This window comes from Punica granatum, chromosome 2, assembly GCF_007655135.1.
Source record: "Punica granatum isolate Tunisia-2019 chromosome 2, ASM765513v2, whole genome shotgun sequence".
NCBI lineage: Eukaryota > Viridiplantae > Streptophyta > Magnoliopsida > Myrtales > Lythraceae > Punica > Punica granatum.
In genome coordinates, this window is record NC_045128.1 from 27388774 (window position 1) to 27402492 (window position 13719).

The 13719-nt window shown below is 47.1% G+C and overlaps 1 long non-coding RNA gene across 1 annotated transcript; it reads left to right on the plus strand.

Moving 5' to 3' along the window:
- Nucleotides 1-2956: 2956 nt before the first annotated feature.
- Nucleotides 2957-7295, plus strand: LOC116196631. The gene is made up of 2 exons (XR_004154860.1): nt 2957-3643; nt 6698-7295. It is a non-coding gene; the product is annotated as an uncharacterized LOC116196631 (long non-coding RNA).
- Nucleotides 7296-13719: the final 6424 nt, after the last annotated feature.

Sequence of the window (13719 nt, forward strand, 5' to 3'; positions counted from 1 at the left end):
CCCCAACTCGATAAGGCCTACAAGGCCCAGCGAGCCATACGAAGCTATTTGAGGCTCAATTTGCTAATAGGCTACGCAGGTTCAGATGCCTCGAGCGAGGCCCATTAGCGAAGGCCATCCTTGCGGCTCATTCGATTAAGGACAATTCCAATAATTATGAGATATACTTTCTATTATATCAAGATATGGGATCTGATGATATATCAAGTATCTCTCCATGTTGGTAACGTAATCTATCTCTAAACCTCTATAAATACATGCTATGCACATGCTGTTACGGTTAATCACATACTTGTATTCTCTTCCCTCGACATAAGACTCAATCTGACAATCGAGACACTCACACGATGTTTTGTATTTAGAGGTAGAAGATAGTTGAGCTTAATCCTATTTGATTGTTTTTTTCCAATAGTGGTATTAGAGCCGCCTTCGCCTTCGATTGAATATGTTAGATGTGCCTAGATTTTGGTGAAGATTACGGATTTATCGAATTTTTTGGGGTTGACGTCGAAACAGACATGTGAACGGTTCTCGTGGCCGACCCTTCTTCACAGGGTCGGTGACAAAACGCGGCTATGGGTGTAGACTCACAGCCACTGAGGATCTCAGTCCACCTGGATGTCTGGCTCGGCAGCGCAATAGCAGCGGTTGATTGGCCACGGCCATCTCGGGGCGATTGTCTTCTTGGCCAGGACACAGCTGAGGCGCGGCGGCTGTCCCATGATAGTGTCGATCGCGTGATGGGCAATTTTTTGATATTTTCGGTAGTTTCCGGAATAATTTCTTACCAAAATTTTATATCTATAAAATCCGATTTTATAGAGATAGAATATTTGATATTCTAGTAAGTTATGGAAACATATTGATATGAGATATCGATAAGAAATTTTGGAGGATTTATTAAATATGAGTTATATGATATCTTTTAAAATAGGAAGTTATCAAATATGTGAAATTTGAGATGTTAACATAATAAAATCCATAAAGATAGATTTCATGGAAACTAAATATGTGATATTTGGTGCATTTTGAAATAAACTAAATATGTGATATTTAGTATTTTCTAAAATAAGAAAAGAAAATCTATGTAACTGAATATTATGTAATCTAAATATAAGATATTGAGACAATCTTAAGATAGATTTTATATGAGGTATTGATTGGATTTTATGGATAGATAGGATATTTGATATTCTATTGGCTTTTATGGGTATCAATATTTGATACGATAGATTTGGAAGATTTACCAGATGTTTGATATTTGGTAACTTTCAAGATTTGGATGTTTCCAAATATATGATATTTGGAGGGTTTTGTAATTATTACATAACAGGCATGATTTTATATTTCTTTCTTACTTTGTTTCCTCATATAAATTTCAAGGCATGAGGATGGTCTTGGGCTTTAGAAAATCAATGTGATTGATTATGTCATTTTTTTTATGTAACTTATTCTGCAATGGGTTGTAATTAATTAAATTTTTTGTTGTAATTTATTTAATTTTCAGTTTTTGGTCTTAGAGAGCTCATTAGCTCTAGGTCTCGCCTTGGCATGCCAATGACTAATTTCTATAGTGTATGGAGGCCCAAAGAAGATTTAGACACTGAGGGAGGCCTAGAAGCCCAAGAATAAAGCCCATGGTGGTGGAGTCCACTTGGAGCTTGAAGTTTGTTAAATTACCTAAAAAGCCCATACTCAATCCTTTTGGCTAAGATTGGGCCCATAGATAAGCCCATGATCAAGCCTTTTATTTTTTGTTTTGATGTGTTGAATGCATGGGATGTGTGATATATATCGAACGGATGATGTGCAAAGTGAAACTTAATAGTAAATAGATTGCTCAGTGAAAATATCCCAAGATTGATACATTAAGTCGAAAAATGGCTTAGGTTTAGGAACCTCTATCATGGCGCTCCCCCAAGCATTCCCTAGGGATTTTTGGTCTATTTCGTTGTCGGTCGTGAATACATAGAGACGAGAGTTAGATTAAGTGATCTTTCCACGTAAGTGTTTAAACATGAGATGTTTTGGACTGTCAACTGCCAATAACTATAGGCACCTGAGGTAGTTGACATCCAAGGTTTGATGGGTTGGACTAAAATATGTACAATGGGCCAATTGGAGCATGCACCTAAGGTTCGGAGTCCTAGGAGTCGAATGCAATTGAACTGCACATGAGATGTGCTAAATAAGGAGTTGTTCACTTATAAAGTGTTACTTTCCAATAATGGCAAGTACTTAAGAGGATTAGTATTTTATAAAAATTCAATCATCCACTTGGAATCAAATCCGCCTATGATTTTCATTTCCCATTTTGGGAATGTAGGATTCAAAAAGTTAGTGGGACATCATTTTGATTAAAAGTTCATAATCATTATGATTGAGATATATATCACTTGACTAATTGAATCTTGTTATTTTTTGTATTTTTTGATATGATATTTATAATCCGCTCGATAGGTACTTAATAATTGTCAGCACCCAATTTTGGTCCACCAGCTCCAGAAAAGCAAAATTGTCATTTTTGCTACCCGTGAGGGAAGTATTTCCGATCAATTACTTGAGTATTCACGACTTTTTGGAAATAACAAATTTTCTTAATTTAACTCCAATTTTATATTTTTTCAAAAATAATACTATTTGGGGACGTTTTCGAATTTCGCGTACATCGACGTTAATTTTCAAAATTCGGGACAAAATTCGAGATTGAAAATAATTTTATCGCATAATATCCATCTACGAATTTTTCTGAACGTGATGGCGATCTCGAATTTTTTTTTCCGACGTCCGATCAAGAAGACAAAATTTTCAATTTTGTACGCGCGTCGAATTCGAAAAAAAAAAAAAAAAAACTTGTCCGACCGTAGCTTTTTCTTTTTCTTTTTACCCTGTGCTTTTCCTTTGTCGGTCCTTTTTGCTTTTACTTTTTCTTCTTTTTTCTTCTTTTCCTCTTTTCTGTCGGGGAACCTTTTTCCTCGTCTTCTTCCTGCAGACAGCACAAGGGATCGGGGGGGCGGACGATCCTCGGCCTTCTTCTCTTCTTCTCTCTCTCAGGGGGAACTGAAAAAAAAAAAAACAAACTCTCAGCTCACGTTCTCTCTCCCTCTCGATTTTCGATGGACGGGGAAACCTCAGCTCCGACTCCCATTCGCCCTCAGCTCCCACGATCCGGACGCCCATAGCTCGGAACCCACCCTTTTTTTTTTCCCGGCCGAACTCAAGACCTTCGGCCCCCCGAAACCCCAAGCTCGTGAACGCCTGCAACTCCCAACCGATCCCGTAGCTCCTCCCACCGCTCGACTCCCCGGCTCTCTCTTCCTCCAGCTCCCCTCTCGCCGCCGCGTCTAGCCGTCATGGCTGCCCGGACCACCCCTCTCTTTCTCTCCATTTTCGTTTTTTTTTCTTTCTTCTAATCGGGTCCAAATCTCCGTTGGACAGACACGCCCAGCAGCCCAACTAGCGGCCTGGTCCAGCGGCACCGGCCCAGTCCAGCAGCGGCCCAGCCCGCCAGCCGCGGCCCAGCCCACATCTGGTCCAATTCAAACTCCAGCAGCCCATTCGGCCCAGTTCGGCCCGTCACGGCCCGGCCCAACTCGTCCAGCATTTTTTGTTTTTACAGAATCATCCCTCAACTTCCCGCTAGGTAAATCCTCTACTTAGTGGCATGTTTAGGGCTCATTTGCTGAATGTCTATGTTTGCTTGGATGAATATGATGTGAAATGAGTGTTATTGGGTCGTGCGGGTGATCGGATTCGTCGCGAACTCGATTTTACGAACTTTTCATTTTATCTCATTTCAGTCCAGAGGGCGCATTTTTATTTTTTTTTTCAGATCTGCCCCGAATTTTGAAATTGTTTCCAGTCAAGTCCCGATCATTCTAATATCTTCAGATCAGTCCTGAACTTTTGGAAATTTTTAAATCAGTCCCTAAACTTTTCGGAATCTCCAGATCAGTCCTGAACTTTTCGGAATTTTTAAATCAGTCCGTAAACCTTTTTGCAATTTTCAAATCAGTCCCTGGATGTTTCGGAATTTTCACATTAGTCCCTGAACCTTTCGAATTTTCAAATCAGTCCCTGACTTTTTCGAATTTTCACATTAGTCCCTGAACTTTTCGAATTTTCACATCAATCCCTGAGCTTTTCGGAATTTGTAAATCAGTCCCTTAACTTTTCGGAATTTTCAAATCAGCCCTGAACATTTTCCAAAGACATCCAGCCCTTTCCTACTTGGATCACCGACCGGCAGCGTTTGTGCCATGTTTAAATATTTTATTCTTGTAATTATATGTATACGGCATGACAACGTGCGTGCTTTGCATGATTTTCCGCTTTCCATGAATCGTGCCGTTTTATCGATTTCGTTGATATCGTGTTTGCGTGCATGTTTGTATGTGTTTATCATGATCATGGCGGCACCGGTTATGTAAATTTGTATGTTCGACGTGCTTGATACTGTGATATGCTCTTGATCTGTGCTTAAAATGCTTTATCGTTTAAAGAAACCTCACATGAATCGGGTTAATAATGCAAACTCGACCTAAAATTAATTTTTAAATCCTAAGGCGATCGGGAATTAGGATTCGCATCGGACGGTCCATCAATGATCGGCTCGACGGTCCGAAACCCGAATATTTAGAGCATTTGGCAAAACATTAATTAATTTAATCAATTATTTCACTAACGGGGTAATGGGATGCTCATGCGATTAATTAATTCACTTGGCCCTAACAATTTTGTACGAATTGGTAATAAACCGGTAACACGCGTCGATAGGTTGCAAACATACGTTGGTGCCCTTCTCAAAACTCGCAAATTTTATAAAACTCGAGACACATAATTCGATGTGACATGGGAAGGACTTGCGCGTCTTGACTCGAGGCATCACCTGATTTCAGGAAACTCGGGTCGAGGCGTGGAAATTCTTCTTAGATCACTTCCGAATAGATTAACCGATCTTTTGGGTTTTCTAGGGTTCTTGACAACCCTGGAAGGTCCAGGGGATCGGTTAGCGCCGGTCACAGGCCGAGGCGGTCCGTACCGTGTAATCTCTTTTTTTTGAAAATATTTTCACCTCAAGGGCAAAATCGTCTGTTTGTAACTTAGCGACACCCCTAGGGTTAGAATAATAGAAGAAACACTACGGTATCAGAGTAGGGACGGGCTACCTGTCTAGGCGCAGTTTCAACTGCATAGCCCGCTCTATCCGATCGATGAGTTTTTGTTATTCTAGCATAGTCTCGGGTAGTTAGTTCGGGTGGGTTGGCTCAAAATACAAATAACGGACTAATTGCGTACTTGGCTAAAACAAAATGGGCAATAGCGGGATAGGCACTAGGCTCTAGGATGTACAGGCGGAATCGATGTTCGGTAATAACCTGTAACAACTGTAGTGTCACAACATAAAACAATCCTAAAAAATAACCTACAAACACAAGACTTGACAACAGACATCACGTGCGTCAAATCCTCGGAAAATAATGCCAAATGCGAAATACCTCCCGAGGCGATCCTTGATCGATTCACACCTTGTACCCACTTTGTCTGTTCAGGGTAGGATTTGCATGCCAAGATACCCTGGTTAATAATTGGTTAATCCACGTAAATTCGGCAATATAAAACCCAATTGTTTGTCTATTTATGCCCGTTTTGTTACATTATTGCACTTGTTTTGATATGCGGATCGAGCCCGATCCCCTAGGATACGATCTATAGGGGGTCCAACGCCCCAACCGTAGATCACGGGGTCTAACCCCCTAACACTGAGCGCGCATCTTAATTTTAGTTCCAGTCTTTCAAACCACACGGTGAGCACGAGTGGAATAATAACCGAATGCGATTCGACCGAGATTCAGTTGTAATTTGTATTTTATTTATTTGAGAGGACAATGTAAGGATTTATGTTGTACATTTATTCATGTAAGAATCCCGGTCGGAGAGTAGATGGTCAGAGTGTTTCTTCGAATTTACGGTGTCAAAACGCGTAAGATGAGCGAAACTTAATCATGTGGTAAATAAATAAAAATGGCAAGCCTAGCAAGTTAGAGTACCGAAAGGGCGTGTGGGATATAGGCCCACACGTAATAGAACCCCCGAATCCGGAATTTTCGGTTCCGTACAAGACCATTGTCTTAGCATTTTAGGTGTACCCCGTACCCCTAGACCCGGGTGACTCACCGGCCCTCGACCCTCGGGTCGTAAACAGGTAGTGGCGACTCCTTCTCACTTGCGTCCGTCGCGCGTCCCAGGGAAGGTGGACACTCCCAAGCCGCGTTGCATTGAGGCGTTTGCTTAGGCGCGCGCATGCGTGCCCCGACGAGACGAAATTCGGGTGCGCACAGCTTGGCGACTCCACTGGGGATCATTAGAGGGTTCGGGCTCGTTCTCGCTTACTTTGTTTGCTTGTTTATTTATCGCTTTCCGTAATTTTTCGCTTATTTACTTTACGCACTTTTATTTCTCGCACACGCATTGCATATCATACTAGCTTATAGTTACCTATGGGTCGCGTCCCACGACCGGTAATAGGAGCATAGGTTAGATAGGGGTTCGAAGTAGGGGTACGGCGCGCAGTTCGACTGCCGCTTAGGCCTTGAAAAGAATCCCGCTCGGTTTCAAGGAATTGACACCCTTGAGTCGGGAGCCCCCATCCTTACGTAGCACGGTCCCTGTAGCACTAAAACCATGCATTCTGCAGGAGATCCATGCCATCCTCCAACCCGGCTTCGACAAACAGTCCGTTGAGTCGGCCTGCGTGCCACTTGAGTCTTTTCTATTTCAAGAGCGATGTATCTTGTAATTTGTATTAAGCCGTGGGCATTCACTTTTTTTTCACACACGCATCATCTGTTTTACAAAATTAGGATGTCATTCATATGGAAGAGTCCTAAGTCAGTCTTCCTTTCGTCTTGGAAAGAGACGTCTTGCTCGGTCTCTTGTTCGTACCTCGACAAAGTCCGTCAATACACGATGTTCCCACCGAATCTCCACAAACCAAGACCGGTACACCTGCCAGGACACCCCCCACTTCAGGCACATCCACCATAGTCGACTTCACCAACAACAGGATCGATCACCTTCGTCGGTCAGCTGCTGAGAAAGATGTGGAACTGGTCAGCCAACCATAATCTCAGAGGGAGCTTACTCCGACCCATGCCAAACTACAAAAATGCAATCAGGAGCTCGCTTAAACTCCGAGTGTGGTGGAAGACTGGCTTAGGGCTTTATTTTACAAAATTTACATTGTACTTTGATCGTTTTGAGTCAATGTGAATGGCGGCATTAGTTTTGAAAAACTCACGCATCGCATGTATCTTACTCATTTACTATTTTGCATAACAGCTAACGTCCCACCATGCAAGTGAGTGAAGACCTTCTTCGCAGGTAGACTAACCACGACTCTCACGGCAAGCCGTGACCCGAGGACCAATCCACCTTCCTTGGCAAAGCTAGCTTCTCACTAGTCTCACGCAACTAAGCGTCATCGCGTGATTGTGCACACGTCCCTTCGTGCAACTGAGCACATCCACCAGCACAACCGAGTGTGTCCTTCCGCGTCGTGCGAGCATGCCTCCACCTTACCCGCGCACACACCCCGGCACGCTCGCACGACGCCTACTAGGCCAGTTCGATCCCCTATGCCCTTGCGTTAAAATTGTGAACATAGTTTGCTCTTTCATCGTTCCCCTTTTCCCATTGCAGGAAATAACCGACAAGAAGGCAACCTGAATTCTAAACGACGCTAATCGTGACAGATAATGCTTCTCTACTACCTCCTTGAACTTCAAACACTAAAGTCCGGCCGTCCCTCCACGGAAGATCACAGGCAACAGCTCCAATGATCTTAGCATGTCCCAGCCCACCCACCACGAAGCTTCTAACACGATCGCGATGCCGATCGAAGAATGGGCCCAACTCACCCCGCATGACCGGCGGGTCGTGCAAACCTTCGCGGAGAGCATCACCGCGTGATCATATGCACATCTCTCCGCAAGACCTTGCGCATCTACTAGCGACTAAGCGCGCCTCACACATGTCCATGCACGTTCACACCAACTCATACACGCATACTCAACATATCAATGCATGTCTCTTGGTGTGCTCGCACGACACCTACCAGGCCAGTTCGCTTCCCTACACTCTTGCATTGAAATCTTGAACAGTTTATGCTCTTTCATTGTTTTCTTTTCCCATTGCAGGAAATTCTCAACAAGAAGACAGCCTGAATACTGGGCGACCGCAATTGAGACAACAAACGTCTCTCAACCAGCTCCTTGGGATTTCAACACTAAGTCCCCATCCTTGCTTCACAAAGCAAGACCGCAAAAAAAATCAGAGTCACCGCTTTGTAGTGCCCTGCACTGTTCCTCAGCATTGACCTTTACTTTTGCATCTCTTGCACTTTCCTATCAATCCCGCATTCATAGCATCGGGTTTCGGCCCCTCATCGGGCTTTGACCCCGCATCGGGCTCCGACCCCGCATTTATTGCATCGGGATTCGGCCCCTCATCGGGTTTTGGCCCCGCATCGGGCTCCAGCCCCGCATTTACTGCATTAGGCTTCGGCCCCGCATCGAGCTCCGGCCCTGCATCGAGCTCCAGCTTTGCATTTACTTTTGGGTTTCGGCCCTCATCGGGCTCCGGCCCCACTTTTGGGCTTCGGCTCCTCATCGGGCCTCGGTCCCGCATTTGCTGCTTTTGGGCTCCGGCCCCGCATTTACTGCTTTCAGGTTTTGACACCTCGCGTTTACTGCTTTCAGGCTCATCTAAAATCCAAAATCGACTTGGATTCAAATTCATCCAAGCGATACTCCGAGGAGCAAGTCTAATCCTTCAACCGCAAAAAGTCACTAGCACGGTCACATCTCCGACCAGAGAATGATCCCTGCCCACCCACCACTGTGGCCATCAACCAGTCACTGGGGCAACATGCACTCTTCCCTAAACTCTCTTTTACATTTATATGCATCCCCAAACAAGCTCCCGGCATGAACGAACCCTTCACGGGCGCACTAGGACAGCCCCGAAGACGCCCTATTGGTTCTGTCGGAATTGTTCGATTCGTCTGTCCTCATGGGATTCGGCTCCTTGGGCCTTCCTTAGGACGGCTGCGCATGCCGACCCGCAATCAGGGAAAGCACACCTATGCGGCCCCTAGCCACAGTCTGCCCACGCCAGGGTGGCGATGACTAGATCTCGGAATTGAGTGTCCCCCACGCGCGGCACCCCATGGGTCGCACGTTGGACAAGGGGATTTTCCTATGGGTCCACTCCACATTTCTTACTGCATATTCCACCGAACAATCGCCTAATGTACCATCTTCTTTGGCATCTCTCATAGGGACACGCCGGTCACAGGCAAAGAACGATACACGGGTTCACACCTCCTCGAGAACTCCTATCGGGTCTTTCTTCCTATACTTCAGTAGGGAAGGGCCCGACAAGGAGGTACCCCCTATGAAGCCGACGACGGAAGCATCCGAACGAGTCGCATGCCTTCAGCGCAACCGTCTCAATCGACAAACAAACATGCCTATCGGCTTCGGGAGCACGCCCCTCCGACGTACAACTGATGCTGGAGCCACAAGCACGATCGGGGACGATGATCGCACAAGGCGCCCGACGCAGATCACAAAGACCGGGGCATCCCCGTCCAACATTCACGCGGAGGCAACCTTGGTCACCCACACTCCTGGGGCAATCTTGTTTTCGTTTTAGACAACAGGGGAAAGGACTTGTAAAGTTTTCAAGGGCAAATGACACGGAGTTCGACTTCTGAGTGCACGAGAGTCAAACTTCCAAGAAAGCCGGCCCTCACAAAATAGGGCTAGCAATATGTAATAAGTCTCCACGAGGCGAAGCGCACCAAAGTGGCCTCGGCGATGCAAAGTCGAGGAGTTTCAAACAAAGACACGGGGCACAAAACAAACCCCAACTGCAAGAAAAAAAAAAGAGCGGAAAGAAGCGGGAAAAACCCGCCAATGAAGAGAGAGAGAAAAGACGCGGGAAAAACCCGCCAATGGACAAAACAAGGTGCCGCTGAGATTCAAAGCACCAGCGCCGCCAATCTTGAGAAATCAACAAACCCCGACAAAAGGGGAGCAGCAGATACAACTCCTCGATGGAGACAGAAAACAATGCACTTGGAGGTTGAATCGTTCGAATCCTTTGCCCTTGTAAACTCGAGAGATAAAAGAATCGAGCCCGCTAGGTTGAAAACCCCTTTTCGGGGCGACCTAGGCAAAAGTTAGGGTAAAAGAGAGGCACGACCGGAAACCCTTTGGGGCGGTCGTGGCAAAAGGAGAGTTCTTCCCCTTTAGGTTGAGAGGTGCGGCCCCGAGGTGGGTGACCGTAGCAAAAGGAGAGCAAAACGAGAGATAGATAAAATTGTCCCATAGTTTCTCACATATCCTGCGGACAAGGGATCCCCAAGGGAAGTAGCCAGTTTATCAATTTCAACACAATCCTCGATCAGCTCTCCAATGCCATTCAACCGCCCAAGAGGGAACCTTCCTCAAGCACAGTGGGCAACCGAATACGCTGTCCAAGCAGTTCAGTACAACCTACACAATAGAAGGACGAAGGAAAATGAGGGTACATCTCGCTGCAGGCGTGAACCCGTGTATCCTTTTGGCTTGGGGCAACGTGCTTCCCAAGCTTTCTCTTTCCTCTTTGTCTTTGCATAACTCCAAACGGGTCACAGCCACCCTTCAATAGGCTATCATAGAACCAAAATCCCAGGCATTCCTCTCCGAGAGTCTAGTCATAACGCTGTGGAAATGGTCAGATTAAGTCTGACCAAATCTGAACAGAAATCCCCAAGCGGGTTGCAATTGCGGTTACCCTATGGCATCCAGATGATAAGGGTCCAAAGCCGACGGACGTGTCGAACAAACAATAGAACTGCTAGGGCATCGTTGGGAAAGTCTTGATATGCCCATGCATGGCTAACGGGAGCCCCTGGAGGCCTCATATCTAGGCCTCCAAGAACGGGACCTACTTGCACTGTCAAAGCAAAAATCTTCATGAGTTGCTCAAGCGACCCGAAACTGAAGATCTGCATATCGCAACAACATTTTCATGCTTACCCGTGTCCATCACTTGTTAGTATTTCTCTTATGATCTACTAATAATGTCAGGATCACAGGTATATCAAACACAAGAACTACGACGGACTCTAGTCTCTGACCCCTCGGGATACGTGTCCCCCTAGAGCTCGTATCCCTCATTGCACGACCGGGGCATTCTCAGCGAAGCAGTCGCCTCAAAGCGAGACTGGTCCTCGACAAGTCTAGGACCTCGGGCTACGCATGACACCATCATCAAACAAGCACCTCGGTCACACGACGATTCGCAAGCCATAATCACAACTGCATCACCCCAGCGTGATCTTGACTTAGTGTCAAGCGAACAGTCCTTTCAGTGCTAAGCGCTATTCCTTAATACTGATCTTTGCTCCTACATTCCATGCACTTCGCTACCACCACCTTGCACCGCACGGGCCCATAAACCCGTGTCTTACTTTCTCGCGCTGCACTGGCCTAGAAACCCGTGTCTTTACTTTTCGCGCACCGCACGGGCCCATAAACCCGTGTCTTTACTTTTCCCGCACCGCACGGGCCCATAAACCCGTGTCTTACTTTTCCTGCACCGCACGGGCCCATAAACCCGTGTCTTACTCTATCACACCGCACGGGCCCATAAACCCGTGTCTTTACTTTTCCCGCACCGCACGGGCCCATAAACCCGTGTCTTTACTTTTCCCGCACCGCACGGGCCCATAAACCCGTGTCTTTACTTTTCCCGCACCGCACGGGCCCATAAACCCGTGTCTTACTTTTCCTGCACCGCACGGGCCCATAAACCCGTGTCTTACTCTATCACACCGCACGGGCCCATAAACCCGTGTCTTTACTTTTCCCGCACCGCACGGGCCCATAAACCCGTGTTTTACTTTTCCTGCACCGCACGGGCCCATAAACCCGTGTCTTACTTTCTCGCACCGCACGGGCCCAAAAACCCGTGTCTTTACTTTCTCGCACCGCACGGGCCCATAAACCCGTGTTCGTACTTTCCCGCACCGCACGGGCCCATAAACCCGTGTCTTTACTTTTCCCGCACCGCACGGGCCCATAAACCCGTGTGTTACTTTTCCTGCACCGCACGGGCCCATAAACCTTTGGCTTACTTTCTCGCACCGCACGGGCCCATAAACCCGTGTCTTACTTTCTCGCACCGCACGGGCCCATAAATCCGTGTCTTTACTTTCTTGCACCGCACGGGCCCATAAACCCGTGTCTTTACTTTCCCCGCACCGCACGGGCCCATAAATCCGTGTTTTACTTTTCCCGCACCGCACGGGCCCATAAACCCGTGTGTTACTTTTCCCGCACCGCACGGGCCCATAAACCCGTGTCTTACTTTCTCGCACTGCACGGGCCCATAAACCCGTGTCTTTACTTTCCGGCACCGCACGGGCCCATAAACCCGTGTCTTTACTTTCCCCGCACCGCACGGGCCCATAAACCCGTGTCTTTACTTTCCCCGCACCGCACGGGCCCATAAACCCGTGTCTTTACTTTCCGGCACCGCACGGGCCCATAAACCCGTGTGTTTACTTTCCGGCACCGCACGGGCCCATAAACCCGTGTCTTTACTTTCCCCGCACCGCACGGGCCCATAAACCCGTGTCTTTACTTTCGCCGCACCGCACGGGCCCATAAACCCGTGTTTTACTTTTCCTGCACCGCACGGGCCCATAAACCCGTGTCTTACTTTCTCGCACCGCACGGGCCCACAAACCCGTGTCTTTACTTTTCACGCACCGCACGGGCCCATAAACCCGTTTCCTTACTTTCCCGCACCGCACGGGCCCATAAACCCGTGTCTTTACTTTTCCCGCACCGCACGGGCCTATAGACCCGTGTTTTACTTTCTCGCACCGCACGGGACCATAAACTCGTGTCTTTACTTTCCTCGCACCGCTCGGGCCCATAAACCCGTGTCTTTACTTTTCGCGCACCGCACGGGCCCATAAACCCGTACCTTACTTTCTCGCACTGCACGGGCCCATAAACCCGTGTCTTTACCTTTCCCACACCGCACGGGTCCATAAACCCGTATCTTACTTTCGCGCACCACTGTCCACATGACTAACGAAGAGTTATGCTATTCTCTACAGCACCGCCTTTCGACGATAACATTCACAATCTACTGAGGCATCCTCGGTGAACACAGCGACCAGACCATTCTCGCCAAGGATAAATTGCAATGCAGCAGCCTCACGCGACTGACATCCACCGTTTGCTATTGTTCTCTCCTACATCCGGATGCGCATGGAACCCCAAGGGGCATCTCCTCTTTAACAGATTCACGATTGCCTCACACGGCCGGTCACAATCTCAAATCGAGTAGATGGTCCTCTGGGGTCACCTGATGTCATTCCCTCGCGACTTTCCCACCACGTAACAGTCGGCATCCCACGTCACCCACACATGACTCCAGTTCAACGTCAAGCGCTATCGTCTAACATGGACTCCTGCCTCCATATTCGCTATCCCCTTCCTACCAAATTTGCATTTCCATCTTTACTGCTTTCTAGACTTCGTATACGCATCCACTGCATTTTGGACTTCGTGTCCATCTTTATCTCTTTTCGGACTTCGCGTCCAGGACTTCGTGTCCACATTTACCGCCTTTCGGACTTCGTGTCCATCTTTA